At 35.4% G+C, this 19,604-nt stretch overlaps 1 protein-coding gene across 2 annotated transcripts in view; it reads right to left on the reverse strand.

The window, feature by feature from the left end:
- The window catches only part of TMEM74 (transmembrane protein 74), a 137,690-nt gene extending 134,504 nt beyond the window's left edge, over positions 1 to 3,186 (reverse strand). Inside the window, exon 1 of one of the 2 annotated variants that reach the window (XM_053713193.1) lies at positions 3,138 to 3,186. The gene's annotated coding sequence lies outside the window, so the exon portion shown is untranslated. The remainder of the gene's footprint in view (positions 1 to 3,137) is intronic. The other variant, XM_053713194.1, reaches the window with a different exon arrangement.
- Positions 3,187 to 19,604: the final 16,418 nt, after the last annotated feature.

Below are 19,604 nucleotides of genomic sequence, written 5' to 3' on the forward strand. Positions count from 1 at the left end.
GCTTTTTGGAATGGAGAGAACAGAGTCCCAGACTTGTCCCTTTGCTTACCACCATAATCTTGATAGCTAGGAAGGTTATCTTGAGGGTGTGGACAGAAAGTGCTGCCCCTGCCTTTAACATGTTTAAACACACCCTACACAAACAACTGCTCATAGAGCAATTGGATACTAGGATGGACACTAATAAAAGACTCAAACACTTCATAAATAAATGGCGGGAATACATTGTGACATTGAGCTTGGACTCCCAGAGACAAATACTGACTCCTTTCGCACAAACTGAATACATGCTCTCAGCCTCTTTGAGGGGTGAGTGGGAATTCCTATACCAGACGCGAGATGGTGCGGGGGGAGGGAGGGAGAGAATTGCTATATAGTGTATATAATGGACAGATTCTATTTACCTTTTCCTATCCCCCCCCCCTTTTTTTTCCCCCACAAAGAGCGTACCAAAGACCTATGCACTCCGCTTTGATGGATTAATCATTACCTAGTTGAAAAGTTCAATGTTGTTGGTTGAGTTTTGTTTAAGTTAAATATATTTGTGTTACTCGCTATTCTATAGAAAGAGGAAGGATGATAAAGATAAAAGAAAAGGGGACTGAGACGTTGATCCATGGCTTTATTACTGTATGCATTGTGATGTACAAAAGATGATTTTGTGTTATTATGTTTCCATGGATATATTATTCCAAATTGTACTTGCTAACCTTCTCTTTTCCTCAATAAAAACAGTATTTAAAAAAAAAAAAACTCAAGCTACAAAATATCTTTTTTATAATATATAGCAAAGCAGACCCACAAATCAATGTAGTATTTAATAAATGCTCTAAACTACAAGAAAAAGTATCTCAACACTGTTTGCTAGAGAATTATAATTAAAAATGAAACTGCTTAACAAGAACAAAAATGTACCCTTATTAAAATTGCCATAAAATACACTTCCAAGATTGGATTCTGTATATGCCAGAAAAAAGTGACTTATGGAAACAGAAAGAATAACAAGTACTTAATACTGAAGGTTCTTGCCAGATAGCATAACCTTATATAGAAAGACTGGTAGATGGATGTTAAAATAGAATCTATTGCAGTGCCTAGACCTAGTATCTATAGGATTTGATTCATTGGTTGAATTGACATAGGATATCATAACATCTCTCATCAGAATACACAAGAGGGAAGAAACAAGCATTTTACAGTTGTAGGATCTGTGGTTTATTCATTCATATGTCTAAATTCCAACTGGTAATCAGCCAAGCTCATCTAAGTGCTTCTGTTCAATAGACTACAGCGGTCATGGCAATAGAAAAATCAGTGAAACTAGTTATCTAATCAGCCAAAATGCTACACATGTCTCCTAAATGGTATAATATATCTACTATACATGGTTTAATGTATCTGACAATAAGCATATCATATATCTGGATTCCTATGTTGATAGATAGATAGATAGATAGATAGATAGATAGATAGATCAGTAATTCCAGCTTAATAAATACCTTTTTTGTTCCTAATAACCTGTTATACAGAACTATTTTTCTCCACTTTTAGGCTTTACAATAAATAAAGGGAATCCTTAAAGGGACACGAAACCCACATTTTTTCTTTCATGATTCAGATAGAGCATATCATTTTAAACAACTTTCCAATTCAGTTCAATGATCAATTTTGCTTTGTTTTCTTTGTATCCTTTGTCAAAGGAGCAGCAATGCACGACTGGGAGCTAGCTAAACACATTGGTATGCGAATGCCAAGAGACATATGTGTGCAGCCACCAATCCGCAACTAGCTCCCAGCTCTTGAGCCTACCTAGGAATGCTTTTCAACAAAGGATACTGAAAGAACTTAGCAAATTAAATAATAGAGGTAAATTGGAAAGTTATTTCAAATTGTATGTTCTACCTGAATCATGAAGGATAATTTCTGGGTTTCATGTCCCATTAATACTTTGTATGTGTCTAAAAGGAATCCATAACCTTTTACATTAATCCCAAAACACCTTGAGACAGTCCAACATCTAAAAATTGCACCTGTATAACTTTTTTTTTTTTTTACTGAAGCCCTAACTGAATAAAAAAAAAAACTAGCTTAACACCATATTCATTTTCAAACCACTCCACACAACATTGATTCCTACAATGGGAACCTACCAACCTAGGTTCAGTCCTGGATACTGGATGCACATGTCTTTTGCACTTAGATAGAATCAATTTCTATTTTAAAAGCATATGTCTGATACACTATTTCATTATGTTAACCAGGACACTGAACAGTCCTATGTAATGTGAATGCTATAAAAATAAAATATATGAGTAATATTATAAATGAAACTAAGAAATGGAATCGATTTTTATAAAGGTTATTTTTATGTTATATTAAAGAAATAAAGTTGGATGTTAAAAAAGAAGGAAACTCAATAAAAAACCCTCTGATTTATCAGCAAAGCCAAATCACTCTGAAAATCAGGATACATTTAACCTTCAAAAGATCAGATCAATAAAGCAGGCATTTAACAAACGTCTGAAAAAGAAATATGCACTGACTAATCAATGTAAAATAAATAAAGATAACCAAATACTATTTGAAAACAGTGTTGTGATTTGTGAATATGTCTTTATTAAATAAGAGTATACCCAGTCAAGAGGCTAAAACTACAAATCCTGCTTAGCAGGTTATTGTAACCCAGTGAAGCTCAAGATATTCTCATAGGAAATTTGATAATCCCCAGGGAGATGCAGTTCTTCAACTGCAGAAATAAGGAATGATTATGACCATCTCTAATTAAATTTAGATACAAATAAATTCAGAATCTGAATTCAGTAGCATTCTATAAATTTTATATTTCTATCATCATAATTGTTCTTAAAATACAGCCTATATTTAAAATGTATCATATAATTAAAATTAAAGAATTTAATTGCAAATAAAATGTAATATGTATTAAACTGTAAAAGTCTTACAAATCTAACCACAATAAAAGAGTGCTATTTAAATGATTTGACTGAGATATCATAGAGCTGTTTAATTGTAATTAATTGCAAAACACTGTGTGCATTGTACAGTCAGAAAAAACAAAGCAGCTGCATGTAAATCCTCATTTGCAAACAGATTGTTTCTGAAGCTAGAAAGATACGTACCCTTTCAGATCAGCTGGGATTCCCTGTCCCGTATTGCGATAGGAAAGTGTGGTACAGGACCAAGCACTTGTAGACCCAGTCTGTAATCTTCTGATCTCGATCTTCAAACAGGGATGATCTTAGCTGGGAGTGGTTGGCTGCGGAGCCTGCTGGGAATTGTAGTTTACACAGGATGCTCATGTTCTTTGTAAGCATGAATGAATGAACAAGCAAAGAGCTCCTTGACTAGAAGAGAATTACGGACTTGCATATTAGTAGTATATATTTCTCTTGATTCCTTTTTTATGTTTATTTAAAGATAAATGATGACACATTTTAAAGAAAATTTACGTTTGAAAAATAGAAAAAAAAATATTTGTAGATTCATGTCATTGTCAAATCATTTTGATGCGGTATTGGCATTTGATGTTTTTATTAATGGAAAGTTACACATCTAACACATACTTTTCTTACATAGATATATAGATAGATCGACAGATGATAGATGATATAGATTGATAGATGATAGATATATGATAGATTAGATATAGATAGATTGTAGATAATTGATAGATAGACAGATAGATAGATAGATAGATAGATGATAGATAGATGATAGACATATGTTTTATATATTTCCTTAATGTATTGGAATGTGCAGAATTATGTAACATTATATTTTAAGTTTACTGTATGTTTAAGATGCTTATGCTATGGTTAAAAATGTTGTAATAGCAGATTATGCGTTATTCTTAGCAAGAGACAGCGTGGAAGATCATTTATCCAGAGCTATTAATAGCACTCCACTTGTAATCTAGTCCTTATTGTGTAGATCTTAATTACTGATATAGGGCTAGATTACAAGTGGAGCGGTAATTACCGCTCCTGCTCGCACACTAACTATGCTCGACTTCTGCTCTTTGTGCGCATCTTGTAGATGAAGTATTATAAATTGAAAGTAAATATTTTTCAATGGTCCGCTAACGATGCACAAGGAGAAGAAATTAGAATATTACGACTGCATTAACATACTCTCCCATTGACTTCAATGTAGAGAGAAAAGTGGAAATAAACACTATTACTCGCGTGCTAACCCAAATCGCCATAAGAACCCTGCTCTAATAACTTCTAACCCGGTCCCGCTGCATAGGCCATCGCAAAGTCCACACTATACTATTAACCCCTAACCCGCCACATAGCCCATCACAAAGAACCAACTACACTATTAACCCCTAAACCGCCACAACCCCATCGCAAAGTAACCCACTACACTAAGAATCCTTAAATCACCACAACCTTTATCCCAAATTAATCCACTATTTACCCCTAAACCGCCACAACCCCCTTCGCAAAGTAACCCATTACACTATTAACCCCTAAACCGCCACAACCCCCCCTCACAAAGTAACCCACTAACCTAACACCCCCTAAGACTAACCTAACCTATAATAATAATAAAACCTAACAATACCCTTAAAAAACTTACCTGAAAAACTAAAAAAAAACTAACTTTACCTTTAAAAAAAAAAAAAATAACCTTACCGTAAAACTAGTAAACCTAACAACACTTAAAAAATAGCCTAACATTATAAAAAGAAACAAAAACTATTACTTAAAAAAAACTACCATTACAAAAACAACAAATTACAAAAATAAAAGTTATGCCTATTCTAAAACCCCACTTAAAAAAACACCCCAAAATAAAACATCTATACTAACACTAAACTATAGAAATAGTCCTTAAAATGGTCTTTTGTAGGGCATTGCCCTAAAGTGTCAACTCTTTTTCTGAAAAAAAGTCTACAAATCTCTACAATTAACCCCCCCCCCCAACCCCCTCCAAAAAAAAGACTATCTAAAAAAACTATTTAAAAAATTGTCCTGAAAAAGGCATTTGGCTGGACATTGCCATTAAAAGGGCATTTAGCTCTTTTACTGCCCAGGAAAAACAAACCTTAATCAAAAAAAAAAATCCAGGAATTTTTTTTTGTAGTGTTAGGTTTTTTGTTGTAATGTTTATTGGTTATTTTTTTAAGCAATGTTAGGTTTCTTAGTTTTAATGTAAGGTTACGTTTTTTGTTTTTTGTTTTCAAGGTAAGGTTAGGGTTTTTACTTTTTTCAGGTATCTTTTTCTTTTAAATTTTTTTAAAGGTACTGTTAGGTTGTATTTTTTTTACAGGTAAGGTTAGTCGGTTTTGGTGTAACTTAGGGGGTAAAGGGGTTATGAGTTGAATGTAAACTCTTTTCACTCACACACTAACCTGCCGAGCTCAAAAAGCTGAACTTAGAATATTGTGTGCACATTCATGTATTCCCCCATAAAAGTCAATAGAGCAAAACAAGTGTGAACACAAACTAACACCCTACTCGCGCGCAAACTCGATCCCATATTCTCAATGCGTCAACCTTATATGAAAATAAGAATATTTCACATTCTAATGATCTTCACATGGCAGAGTATGTTCTATTTATTCATAAATACATACATATATATATATATATATATATATATCATGGTATTTTGGTACGATATAGATATAAACCTATATATATATATATATATATATATATATATATATATATATATACTGTATATATATATAGATATACTGTATACAGATACAAATATATATATATATCAATATCTGTTTAGAAATACTGTACTTAGAACATATTCTGCAAAGTACAGAACCTTGGAATGTAAAATATTTACAGTAAATACATAGTTAAAACACTTTTCCATCCATGTTTTCCTCAACTTAACTGCAAAGGGCTCCAATTATATATATATATATATATATATATATATATATATATCTGAACAAAAAGACTTGCACTCTTTGGTCTTTTTAAAAAAACTCTTTACTGTGAAAAGTAGTGACGTTTCGGGGGCCGAATCCCCTTCCTTTTATATATATATATATATATATATATATATATATATATATATATATATATATATATATATATATATATATATATACAGGGAGTGCAGAATTATTAGGCAAGTTGTATTTTTGAGGATTAATTTTATTATTGAACAACAACCATGTTCTCAATGAACCCAAAAAACTCATTAATATCAAAGCTGAATAGTTTTGGAAGTAGTGCAGAATTATTAGGCAAGTTGTATTTTTGAGGATTAATTTTATTATTGAACAACAACCATGTTCTCAATGAACCCAAAAAACTCATTAATATTAAAGCTGAATAGTTTTGGAAGTAGTTTTTAGTTTGTTTTTAGTTATAGCTATTTTAGGGGGATATCTGTGTGTTAAGGTGACTATTACTGTGCATAATTATTAGGCAACTTAACAAAAAACAAATATATACCCATTTCAATTATTTATTTTTACCAGTGAAACCAATATAACATCTCAACATTCACAAATATACATTTCTGACATTCAAAAACAAAACAAAAACAAATCAGTGACCAATATAGCCACCTTTCTTTGCAAGGACACTCAAAAGCCTGTCATCCATGGATTCTGTCAGTGTTTTGATCTGTTCACTCCACCTCCACCTTGCTGGCGTCTGAGTCGGACTGGAGCTCTCTGCCCTTTACCAATCCAGCCACGGGCCCATCCATCTGGCCCATCAAGACTCACTCTCATTTCATCAGTCCATAAAACCTTAGAAAAATCAGTCTTGACGTTTCAGCTTGTGTGTCTTGTTCAGTGGTGGTCGTCTTTCAGCCTTTCTTACCTTGGCCATGTCTCTGAGTATTGCACACCTTGTGCTTTTGGGCACTCCAGGGATGTTGCAGCTCTGAAATATGGCCAAACTGGTGGCAAGTGGCATCTTGGCAGCTGCACGCTTGACTTTTCTCAGTTCATGGGCAGTTATTTTGCGCCTTGATTTTTCCACACGCTTCTTGCGACCCTGTTGACTATTTTGAATGAAACGCTTGATTGTTCAATGATCACGCTTCAGAAGCTTTGCAATTTTAAGCGTGCTGCATCCCTCTGCAAGATATCTCACTATTTTTGACTTTTCTGAGCCTGTCAAGTCCTTCTTTTGACCCATTTTGCCAAAGGAAAGGAAGTTGCCTAATAATTATGCACACCTGATATAGGGTGTTGATGTCATTAGACCACACCCCTTCTCATTACAGAGATGCACATCACCTAATATGCTTAATTGGTAGTAGGCTTTCGAGCCTATACAGCTTGGAGTAAGACAACATGCATAAAGAGGATGATGTGGTCAAAATACTCATTTGCCTAATAATTCTGCACTCCCTGTATATATATATATATATATATATATATATTTTTATATAAGTTGTGCCAGCACCCCTAGTTTAATAAATGTCACAGTTTTATATACTGAGATAGGATATCGTGTGTCCTATATAGGGCCACACTTCTCAGTATAGTGCACGGATAAGGGTATTTAATTAGTATACATTTAAACAAGAAAACATAGACCCTTATTTCTCCAGCACCCAACCATGTCTGAAAAAATATATACTTATAGACAAGGAAAGATTATAGAGTCAATAATACACATACTATTTGAAAATGCGTTATAATAAGATTTATATATTGATACAAAAACAATGGGGCTCTACTATATCTAAGTAGTGTGTCCAGAAATAAGGTGCGCCTAATTTATGCTATTTCAAAAAAGTGATAATATGGATAGATCCTAAGTTTTATATCTTACAAAAAATAAACAATATGAACTGTATAATTATAAATACAAATACATAACAATAGTCACCACAGTCATATGGTTAGGAAATATACATCCATAGATGCAAGTGAAAGTCCCAATATAGAGTGATGTCCAATCTGGAAATGATGTCCCAAACGATAGCTGCTCTCTCCAAAGATGTTGAAAAAGAGATGACTGCGTTCTGTATAGAAACAAAAAAAGAAGAGGCGCTCTGGTGCAGATGATCCTTGGCTACAAATGATTCTAAACTCAGCATTACAATAAATCATAAGCATGACCCCCAAATAATAAAGTTCAAAGTCCACAACCCGGGTTGTTAATGGAAGTTAGTGAGTTGGTCCGTTCATTGACCAGTATTAGATAATTTCAAAATGCCTGAATTGTGGCACATTTGTAATCCCAGAATTGGAAACCAACGTTAATGCAAGGACAGCACCAATTATTGTGTAACACTAACACTGCAGGTGTAACTTGTATCTTCGTACTCCCAATGCAAATTGTAACTGTATCACTTTCAGCAGAAAAAATGGCAACTCTTCCATACCACATTTAACTCGCTGTGACAGTTCTATGTTGCGTGTAGAGATATAATGAACAAGTACCTGCTTCCTCGATGTTTTGATAGTGACATATTATGGTGCCATATCTACCTGCTCGTTGCTTCCAATTATTTCGATTCAAACCAGGTTTGGAGATATCACCTTTGCTTTTTCCTCCGTGCTTTCTTGGCTCTTTCAGTGCATCCGCACGCCTTAGCTTACACCGGAGTATGATTATCTTTGAGAGTCAGCTGTTGGACGGTGCTCAGCTGCTGCACCACTCCAACCAAACAAACAAGCAGCTACGCGCGTTTCACCCGGGTTCCATTCGGGCTTCTTCCGGCTGTGTATGATTGGAGATTACTCTCCATAACATTTAAACAGTATGCTCCGCCTTCAATTGGCTTTTTCAGACACACAGTATATTTTAGCCGTTCAGGTGAAATGTTAGACAATTGTAAATATCTATATTGCTATGCTATTAACATTCATAAAATCTCACATTTTCTATATACGATATTCCAATTTTGTTAGTTCATACATTACAGAGTCTACAATATTAGTATTTTATTTTATTTTGTATTCCTTTGAGGGAATGACTTTGTTTGTTATGGGTAATTTTGATGAGATACCTTAATAATGGTATTCTGTATTTATTGCTTCAGTCTCCCAGAAATGAGCCAAAATTTAACTCTTCATTTAGGCCATCTGGTTTTAGACTTTTTAGGTTAAAGATCCATTTGCTTTCTTTACATAGTAGAATCTTATCTAGATTTCCTCCTCTACCTTTCAAGTCTACTTTTTCCAAGCCTCTGAATTTTAGAAGTCTTTTGTCACTATTGTGACACTCTGCAAAGTGACGTGCTACACTGCTAGTTTTTGTGCATTTGTTTTTGATATCCCTTTTATGTTCCTTTATTCTTTCTTTGAGCTCCCTATAGGTTTTACCTATATAATATTGGGGGCAGTTGCAGGAGACCATATAAACTACTCCTTCACTTTTACAGGTTATACGTCCCTTTATTGTATGGAAGGACCCAAATTTATCACAAAAGTTCTTACCTACTAGCATATTGGTACAAACTGAGCAGTGTAAGCACTTAAAATTCCCATTCTTTTTATTGGTTAGCCAGTTCCCTGTATTTTTATTCTCAAAGTGGCTCTGAACCAGAAAATCCTTTAAATTTGGTGCTCTTTTTGGAGTCATTAGTGGAGATTCTCCTACAAATTTCCCTATTGATTTATCAATCCACAATATGTGCCAGTGTTTATTTAGGATTGAACGGATATCCTGCCATTTTTGATTGTAAGTTCCTATGAATCGAACTAAAGATGATTCTGATGTATCATCTGATTTTTCATATAGCAGGTCGTCCCTGTCCTTGCTTTTGGTCTTATTAAATGCTTTTTTTAAACATTGTTGTGTATAACCTCTTGCTTTGAATCTTTTATTTAGAGTACCTGCTTCAATTTTAAATTGTTCTATATCTGAGCAGTTTCTTTTATGTCTCAGAAATTGGCCATAGGGGATATTTTGTATTAATTTTTTAGGGTGGTGACTGTCAAATGATAGTAATGAATTTCCTGCAGTGTCTTTGCGAAATGTTGCTGTTTTTAGGCAGTTTTTATCATTGATAATGCGTAAATCTAAAAATGTAATCTCATTTTTACTATAAGTGTAGGTAAATTTTAAGTTCCAATCATTGTTGTTTAGTTTTTGCATAAATTCTATCAGTTTCATCTCTGTGTCCTCCCATAGGAGGAACACGTCATCGATGAATCTTAGCCATAAAGAGATGGAGTCATTTATCTCAGCACTATTTAAAATTTGATCAGATTCCCATTTTCCTAGGTAGAGGCAAGCAAATGTGGGGGCACAGCAAGTCCCCATTGCTGTTCCTAGATTTTGTTGGTAACATTTATTTCCAAAAACAAAGTAATTATGTTTTAAAATGAAGGATAACAGTTCCAATACAAAATTTGTATGCTTGTCATATTCTGAACCTCTTTGAATTAGGAAAAAGCAAAGGTGATATCTCCAAACCCGGTTTGAATCAAAATAATTGGAAGCAACGAGCAGGTAGATATGGCACCATAATATGTCACTATCAAAACATCGAGGAAGCAGGTACTTGTTCATTATATCTCTACACGCAACATAGAACTGTCACAGCGAGTTAAATGTGGTATGGAAGAGTTGCCATTTTTTCTGCTGAAAGTGATACAGTTACAATTTGCATTGGGAGTACGAAGATACAAGTTACACCTGCAGTGTTAGTGTTACACAATAATTGGTGCTGTCCTTGCATTAACGTTGGTTTCCAATTCTGGGATTACAAATGTGCCACAATTCAGGCATTTTGAAATTATCTAATACTGGTCAATGAACGGACCAACTCACTAACTTCCATTAACAACCCGGGTTGTGGACTTTGAACTTTATTATTTGGGGGTCATGCTTATGATTTATTGTAATGCTGATATCAATATATAAATCTTATTATAACGCATTTTCAAATAGTATGTGTATTATTGACTCTATAATCTTTCCTTGTCTATAAGTATATATTTTTTCAGACATGGTTGGGTGCTGGAGAAATAAGGGTCTATGTTTTCTTGTTTAAATGTATATATATATATATATATATATATATATATATATATATATATATATATATGTCTGTCAATACATAAATATACATATAAATACATATGTACACACATAAACATATATATACAGTATATACATACACACATACATATACGTCTTTAGCCATGTGTAGATGTATCTATAGGTTAACAGACCACATATCTTTAAACCCTTATAAAACTTTTTTGTGCAATATTTTTTTAATATAATTTTTATTAGATAGTGTTATTATGAATGTAACAGTACATTGTAATGTATTTTTTATGTGTTTTATGACACTTCTTTGTTTCACAAAACAGTTAACCAGAGGACGTAGTAATCATTCTAGTCTAAATCGCGATTGCGCTCAATCGATCGCATTTACTATTAACTTGTAATACCAACGGTAAACCAGATGCGTGCAAACACCTGTGAAAAAAACCTTATCCCTTACGCATAACTGTTAGTGCTCCACTTGTAATCTGGCCCATATATACATATATATATATATTTATTTCTTGATCTTTAACCCTTTTACTGACAAGCTATATCACACCTCATGCTAAAGCTGTTTGAGCTGTTGGCCCTCATTTCATTTACACATAAATTGAATAAAATTCATCTTTTTTTTTTTTTTTAAGTAGAACAAGCATTTTTAGCAAATAACATTAGTTTCCTAAAATACTATTATACGGGAAAACACAACCTTATGAACAAAAAAATAAAATGAAAAATATTCTTTGGGTCATTAAAAATGATCTACATTCTAAATAGCAATTAATATCACAAACACACTTTTTATGGTCCACATTTAACACCTTAAAATGCCAACATTTAGGATTTATTTCTATGTTGTTCAATAAACATTAGTAATGGAAAATCAGAAAATAAAATATAATAAAATAATAATAAAATATTTTTTGTCACTTTGCACTGTCTTACAATGTATGCAGAAAATTATTAGTTCTACGTCGAACCAAATTTTAGATTCATTTTAAAATTACACTAAATTCTGATTTCTTAAAGGGATGGCTTTACCCACTGTGACTACATAAATTCCCCTACGCTTGTCCAAACTCACTCAGAGTAGCAAAAAATGATGAAATAAATAACTAAAATAGTTACATTTTACAAAGTATCATTCATTTTCACACTAACCCATTTATTCTGACAACAGCTAAAGCTTTTTTATTAGTTTATAGAAACATAGATCAAGTTAATTATTATTACTATGATGATCACTTGATAGCTGTAAGGACTTCTTATTTGAATGGTGGAACTAAATGCCTATGGTTCTGTCAGGGAATTACTGTTGCTATGGTGATTAAAGAGGGGTCGCTTGTCCTGTTGTAGTACTTAATTTAGAATGCTATGATCCCTTTTAAAGCCTAGAGAGTAACGGGAACCTAATATACAGGTGATTGCAATGTCATTAATTTGATATCTAAAGGAGCATTAAACCCATCTATAATGTGAGGGAATTTTTGTATTTTTTATTTATTTTGTCTAGAGGATGCTGGATATTTTGGAACTATACTCTTCCATTCTGAGGCCTTATACCCTTCTGTGTTTTCAAGAGGGGGATAAGGGCTCTAAAATCTTCCCTTTCCCCTTATCAAACACTGCACAGGTATGTATTTGGGACAGACAATATCCATTATCATAGTGATCACATGAAAATTAGAGGGGTGTGGCCTCTCATTTAAAAGAGGGGACTTCCCTCTTTCAGTTGATGTATCTCATACCCCTCTAATTAATATAATATAATTAATTTATATACCCTGCCCCACCACACAAAATGACCTAAGTTTTAGTGAGACGGGTGACCACCATTTTTAACTGTAAACCAAAATAGAAGGGGGGGGGGGGGACCTCCAGGATAACAACGCATTGTTTTCCTTACATTCAAGAGGTTAAATGTTAGAATTATACACCAGGGTATAAAAGATCAAATCATATTTAAGGTGGTGTTTTTTGCAATCCTGTTGAACTGGAATAATTTCAGTTACAATTTATCAAAATAAACTGAATAAATGTCTCAAACTATGCACATAGTAACTGGTACATGGAAACTAGGTAACAGAAATATCTTTTTTTAGATCCATGTAAATAATATGTTTCATAAATGCTGGCAATTAGTCATTAGAATCAACAGTGAAAATGTTTAATTTAAAGTAATGTGACCAAATGTTTTAGAAAAGCAATGTACTGAAAGAGTTAACAGATTAAATTCTACTAGTTCTTCATGCATGATTTATAATTATAGTAATATATTATTACTTCTTTGTTTTTTAGGTTTAGGAGGTATGAGATAAAAGGACAGGTTTATAAATAAAGGATACCATGACAGGGAAATTAAAATTGGCCACAATTTTCAGAGTTAAACTACCGGACAAATGGGGACAAAATAATTAATTAAATTATACTTCAAAGTTTTTTTTTTTACTACACATAATTAACCCCTTAACTGATAAGCCATTTTCACCCTTGTGCTGAGCGGTTTTGTAGTTTTTAGATGCGGCTCACATTTATGCCTATTGTAGGCAATATTTCACTTAGAAAGCCACACATATTGGGCTAGATTTTAAGTGGAGCACAAGTGATATTAGCGCTTCACTGACTAATGTGCACTAGTATTGCAAGTAAAGTGTAATGCGAATGCAAGCTTGCGTTCACATTGCTAGGAAGCCTTACGCTTATGAGAGCACGCTTCCATAGGCTCCAATGGGAGCCTCGTTCTGATACCGTCAGAGACGGTATTAGAACCTCGTTCAGCGAAGGGGGTAAGTCGCGCAGCAATGGCAGCATTTTTAAATATATATGTATATGCTTATATACACTGCACATATATATTTATGTGTTAATATGTGTATATACACATATTAACACACACACACATATACAGGTATATATATATATATATATATATATATATACACACATATTTACTGTAGACCACAATGTAAAGGCACTTTTCAGTGCCGTTCTTTTTCTAACACCCCACACCCGCCAACTTTAAAGCCCCAAAACTGCCTAGTGGCAATAAAAAATGTAATGACCTCTATTTTGAGGACATTTATGACACTTTTTAAAAATTATCCAGATATCTAATCTCTGGCTAATTTTCTGAGAATTAATTGCTACCGTAATCTAGCAGTAGCAATAATCAGCCACTTAATGGATGGTTACTTATCGCGTGCCCGCAAACAGGCTAATTTGCCTGTTTGCAGGCGTGCAATAATTTAGCACTCCACTTGTAATGTAGCCCTTTATATATTGTTTTTTTTAGCAGACCCAGCACATAACTACTATATAGCTATTGTATGTAAATATAATTACATGTAAGAACAAAATGTGTGAACAAATGTATATTATTAAAATTTTAATTAACACGTTTGTAAAAAAATGTGTATGTGTTTTTAATAAACTCTTTAGTTAAAGAAAAAGGGGTTATGCACATATAAATTAGTCCCTTTTGGTAAAAGTACTAACACACAGGGGTCCCCATGAGCTTCTACTCAAATAAAAGCACATTTAATATCCATGCCATTTGGTTAGTATTACCACAATGACCACCTAGCTATTATAACTAATATAGGGGTTTAAATTTAAAGAGGGGCTTCTGGGCTTGAAAACAATGGGTCTTGGGATCTCATTACCTTTTTGTTGGCCTATTTAATAATGCCTAGAGGTTCCCTCATTAAAAATGTATTACAATTTTAATAAACAAGGTTGTGTGTGTGTTTTTCTAAATTCTCAAATAAATTTAAGTTTATTCATGCCAAGTGATCATCATTAGCACAGTGATCACCTGTTATTAAAACTTATAAAGTGGCTTTATTTTTAAAGAGGGGCTTCTTTCAACGGGTTTTGGGGGTTTCTAGGGCTCAAGGGAGCTAAGATAAAGCGGTGGGGTATAACTTCAATACTATGCTTAAAAAATGTATTTAGTGCTTAACGTCCCTTTAAGCCTCCCACAGCAGCCCGCAATTTCCGGGTTTCTGGGGCTTGGCAACATCCAGCGATGCTGGGCTACTTGGCCAACGCAAAGTGCCCCTGTAAGTGGGGGACACTATTAGCTCCTAAAGCCACCCAGGATGTCGACATGTGGTCATCATCCACTTAAAAGGAATTTTGTGTTAAGGGGTTAAACATGTTATATTACAATGTTATTGTTTAAGAGAAAAGGCTAACAGTCTAGGGATTTGATAATGCTGACAGGATAGGATTGCAGCATTATGGGTATGATATGATACAGGTATGTGGCTGATAGACTAGCTGCAGCACCAGGGATCTGATGTGGATATGAAGGTCAAGTAGGGGCTGCAGGAATTGGATCTAATCTGAGTGGGCTGCAGGTTAAGTGGGTATGTGGCTGACAGAGAAACTGCAGGGCAAGTGGTCTAACCGGCCTTGGAATATGATCCGAGTTCTGATTTGGTTATGTGCCTTATTTAAGGGCTGCTGGGTCAGGTTTATTGTCTGATGAGGTTATATGGCTGACAGAGAGGCTTAGGTCTGGCCTGGGGTCTCATGTAATTATGTGGTGTGTACATATCTCTCAAAATTTCCCAAATGCTTTCCGGGATGTGGGAGGTTAAAGAGATTGTGGACATTAGCCAACCAGCATTTTGTGGGTCTGGCGACATCAGTAGAGGCAAGAGCACTTGTGGAATGTGGGCGTGTTTGGGTGCAATGTTTCCATGTCTAAACGGTTATGGGTTGGGGCTTAGCTAGTCCCTTAAAACCGGGAAACTGAAAGGTTAAGGGCAGGTAGTGGATTAGAACCCCTACCCATGACAATCTCAGGAGATATGTTTATAGAAGGGCTGCTGGGATGTTGAGCTTGTTCTGACTTCTGAAGTAGGCATGTGACTTTTAGACGGGTTGCTGTATCATAGGTCTGATTTGAGGACTCATATTATTATTATCATTTATTTGTAGAGTGCCTACAAATTTGGAATGAGACTTATAGAGGGGCTATGCGTAACAAGCAAAAAGAAGAGCCATTAGTCAAACCAAACCTTTAACCCATTTGCTGCCAGAGCTAAGTTGCGTTTCTGACCTTTTTTTAAAAAAAAAAAATCTTCACAGTTAGTTCATTTAAGAGTTAGCTGGTCAGCAAACCCGCTCCAGAGCAGTCAGTTATCTGGCACAATTCTTCCTAATGCAGAATATATACCCAGTGTAGGTGTACCTGCATTTACTTATGCCCATAAAAGGGTCAAGAACCTGAGGGATCATCTTATACACACAGATATAGGGTTAGGTAAACAATCTAAACAATTGGTATTGAGTAACAAAAACATGGGGACTTTCCCGTGTCTTAATTGCATGAGTTGCATTTCTGTCATTAGAGGGGCTAACTTCCATCATCCTCATAGTGGAAAAAAGTTCGGTTTAAAGGGCTTCTATACTTGAGAGACCACTCACGTAGTCTATTTAAAGGGACAATCAACACCAGAATTTTTGTTGTTTTAAAAGATAGATAATCCCTTTATTACCAATTCCCCAGTTTTGCATAACCAACACAGTTATAATAATACACTTTTTACCTCTGTGATTAACTTGTATCTAAGCATCTTTTGACAGACCCCTGATCACATGACATTTTATTTATTATCTATTGACTTTCATTTTAGCCAATTAGTGCAGTGTCTGCCACAATCCACGGGCATGCTCACAATGTTATCTATAGGGTTTACCTGAACTAGCTCTCCCCTGCTGTGAAAAGCAAATACAAAGCATGTGATTAAAGGCGGCCTTCAAGGGCTTAGAAATTATCATATGAGACTTCCTAGGTCTAGATTCCAACTAAGAATACCAAAAGAACAAAGCAAAATTGGTGATAAAAGTAAATTGGAAAGTTGTTTAAAATTACATGCCCTATTTGAAACATGAAAGGTTTTTTTGGACTTGACTGTCCCTTTAATCAAGTGTTCGTGCTCTATGGTCTACATAGGGGAAACAACCCGTAAAGCTAGGGACCGTATGAGCCAGCACCGTTCAAATATCAGATGTAGGAATGTTTAAGCCCCTGTGTCAGGCCATTTCCTTGAAAAAGGGCACAGCATCAGCCAATTAAGGTGGCAAATAATAGATCATATTTCCCAAAACAGGATGGGTACCAATAGAGAGCGCCTTTTAAAGATTTTAAGAGACTTCTATTATCAAATGTTACTTTGTTCTCTTTGTATCCTTTGTTTAAAGCATACCTAGGTAGTCTTAAGAGTGGAAATGCACTACTGGGATCTAGATGCTTATAGGAAACACACATATTACTCTACTGGCTTACTAGGGGCCCAATTCTGTAAAGCTCACTGACGAGACTCTATAGATGCCTCATCGGTATAATGAGGCCCCTTAGGGATTGTTTTAAAAGCAATTTCTTGAGTACAATCGGGTTGATGGACACCTCCCTGCTGGCGGACAATTGGCCGCGAATCTGCAGGGGGCGGCGTTGCACCAGCAGCTCACAAGAGCTGCTGGTGCAATACTGAATACGGAGAGCGTATTGCTCTCCGCATTCAGTGAGGTCTGTTGGACCTGATCTGCACTGTCGGATCAGGTCTGACAGACCTTTGTTAAATAGGCCTCATAATCTTTATGTTAAAGGGACATGACTCAGATATACTATACAATTTCAATCAACTTTCAACTTTCTAATTTACTTATTTTATCTAATTTGCCTCATTCTCTGGTATCTCTTTGTTGAAAAGCATACCTAGGTAGGTTTAGAAGCAGCAATGCACCACTGGGAACTAGCTGATGATTGGTGGCTGCACATTTATGCCTCTTGTCATTGGCTTATTAGATTTGTTCAGCTAGCTCCCAGTAGTGCACTGCTGCTTTTTCAACAAAGGATAGCAAGAAATTGAAGCAAATGTTGTAATAAAAGTAAATTGGAAAGTTGTTTTAAATTCTATGGTCTATTTGAATCATGAAATAAATCTTCTAGGTTTCATGTCCCTATAAAGAAAGACTCTTACATTGCAATATAGTGCTCAGAAAAAAACAACCGGATGATTTCTCTTCATGCTGGTGAGTTTTTACGAATCAGACCATAAATGTGTTCAGCTAGCTCCCAGTAGTGCATTGATACTCTAGAGCTGAGTTTCACTATGTTTTTAGACTCTTTGCAGGCTTAAACGCATATCGCTAGATTACGAGTGGAGCGGTAATTACCACTCACGCTCGCAGGCTAGCACAGCTCGATTTTTCCTCTTTGCGCAATTTGGGTCGTATTACAAGTTGAAAGTAAACAATTATCGCTTGAGCTCTGCCTCTAACCCAGAACTTAGCATATAGCGATCGCGTTAATGTACTCTCCCATTGACTTAAATGGAGAGAGAAAAGTGGGAAAAAACCTAATCACCATAAGACCCGAATCACTATAAGACCCCTACTCTAATAACCCCTAAACCACCACATAGCCCACTGAAAAGTCCACACTACACTAGTAACCCCTAAATCGCCATCCCCTCATAGCGCAAATTAACCTTCACTATTAACCTCTAAATTGCCAGCCCCCATATCACAAATTAGCCTACACTATTAACCGGTAAACCTGCAGCCCCCACATTGCAAAGAAACCTACACTATTAACCCGCTCCATCTTCATCCTGGCGGTGGTCCATCTTCATTCCATCTTCATAAGAGCTATCTTGTAGTTTAGTGTTAGAATTTTTTTTAATTTTTTTAGGGTTTAATAGTGTAGAGAGGTAGTTTGCTATGTGGGGGTGGCGGTTTAGGGGTTAATAGTGTAGTTTAGTGCAACTGTTTCCTCCGGACAAACAGAAAGGTTGCGTTAAAAGCTTGAGCGGTAAATGTGATTGCGTTCGAACAATCGCATTTACTTTCAACTTGTAATATAGTGCACATTACCGTTTAACGCTGCCGACTTTATGAGACACCTTCTGTTCAGCGAGACTACTTTACCATAACAAAACAAACATGCACATATACAACAATTACAGACATTTACATAAAACAAGTGCGCATTGGAAGTGTTGCAGTTGAATATATAACTTCTGCAGTGCTAGTGGTTCACATTAAACGTTGAAGATGTCATGTATTGTATAGATGTTAATGGTAGGAACAGCCACTAAGAAAACCATTGAAATTATAGGGGAAGAGATGCCCAATACATTTATTTAAATGATTTTATCTTTACAATGAGGGCCCTTGGCAATTCCACAACTAAGCCAGCGGGCAAGAGAAGTGCTTTGCAATCCTTTATATCAGCACCCAAGCCACTTACAGGGACAAGTCACCCCTTTTTTTAATAGAGTGGAGTCTGCCCTGTTGCAGAGCACTGCTGATACTGAGTGGATACAACCACTTATCCAATCAGCAGAGCTAGTCACACAGCTCCGGCAGTATTGATCAGTGGGAGTTTCCGCTTGGGCCCTGTAAGGCTCTGCGAGTCCTGAGCAGTACATCTACTATGGGTTTAACCCTTTTGCATTGGTTAAACACTTACACCTAGATTACGATTTTTGCGGTAACAGGGGTGCGGTGCTAACGAGCAGTTTTCCCTCACCGCTCACTTACAGACAGCGCTGGTATTACGGGTTTTTACAAACCCGGCGTTAACCGCAGAAAAGTGAGCATAGAGCAACATTTTGCACCACATCT

The sequence above is a fragment of the Bombina bombina genome, chromosome 5, assembly GCF_027579735.1.
Source record: "Bombina bombina isolate aBomBom1 chromosome 5, aBomBom1.pri, whole genome shotgun sequence".
NCBI lineage: Eukaryota > Metazoa > Chordata > Amphibia > Anura > Bombinatoridae > Bombina > Bombina bombina.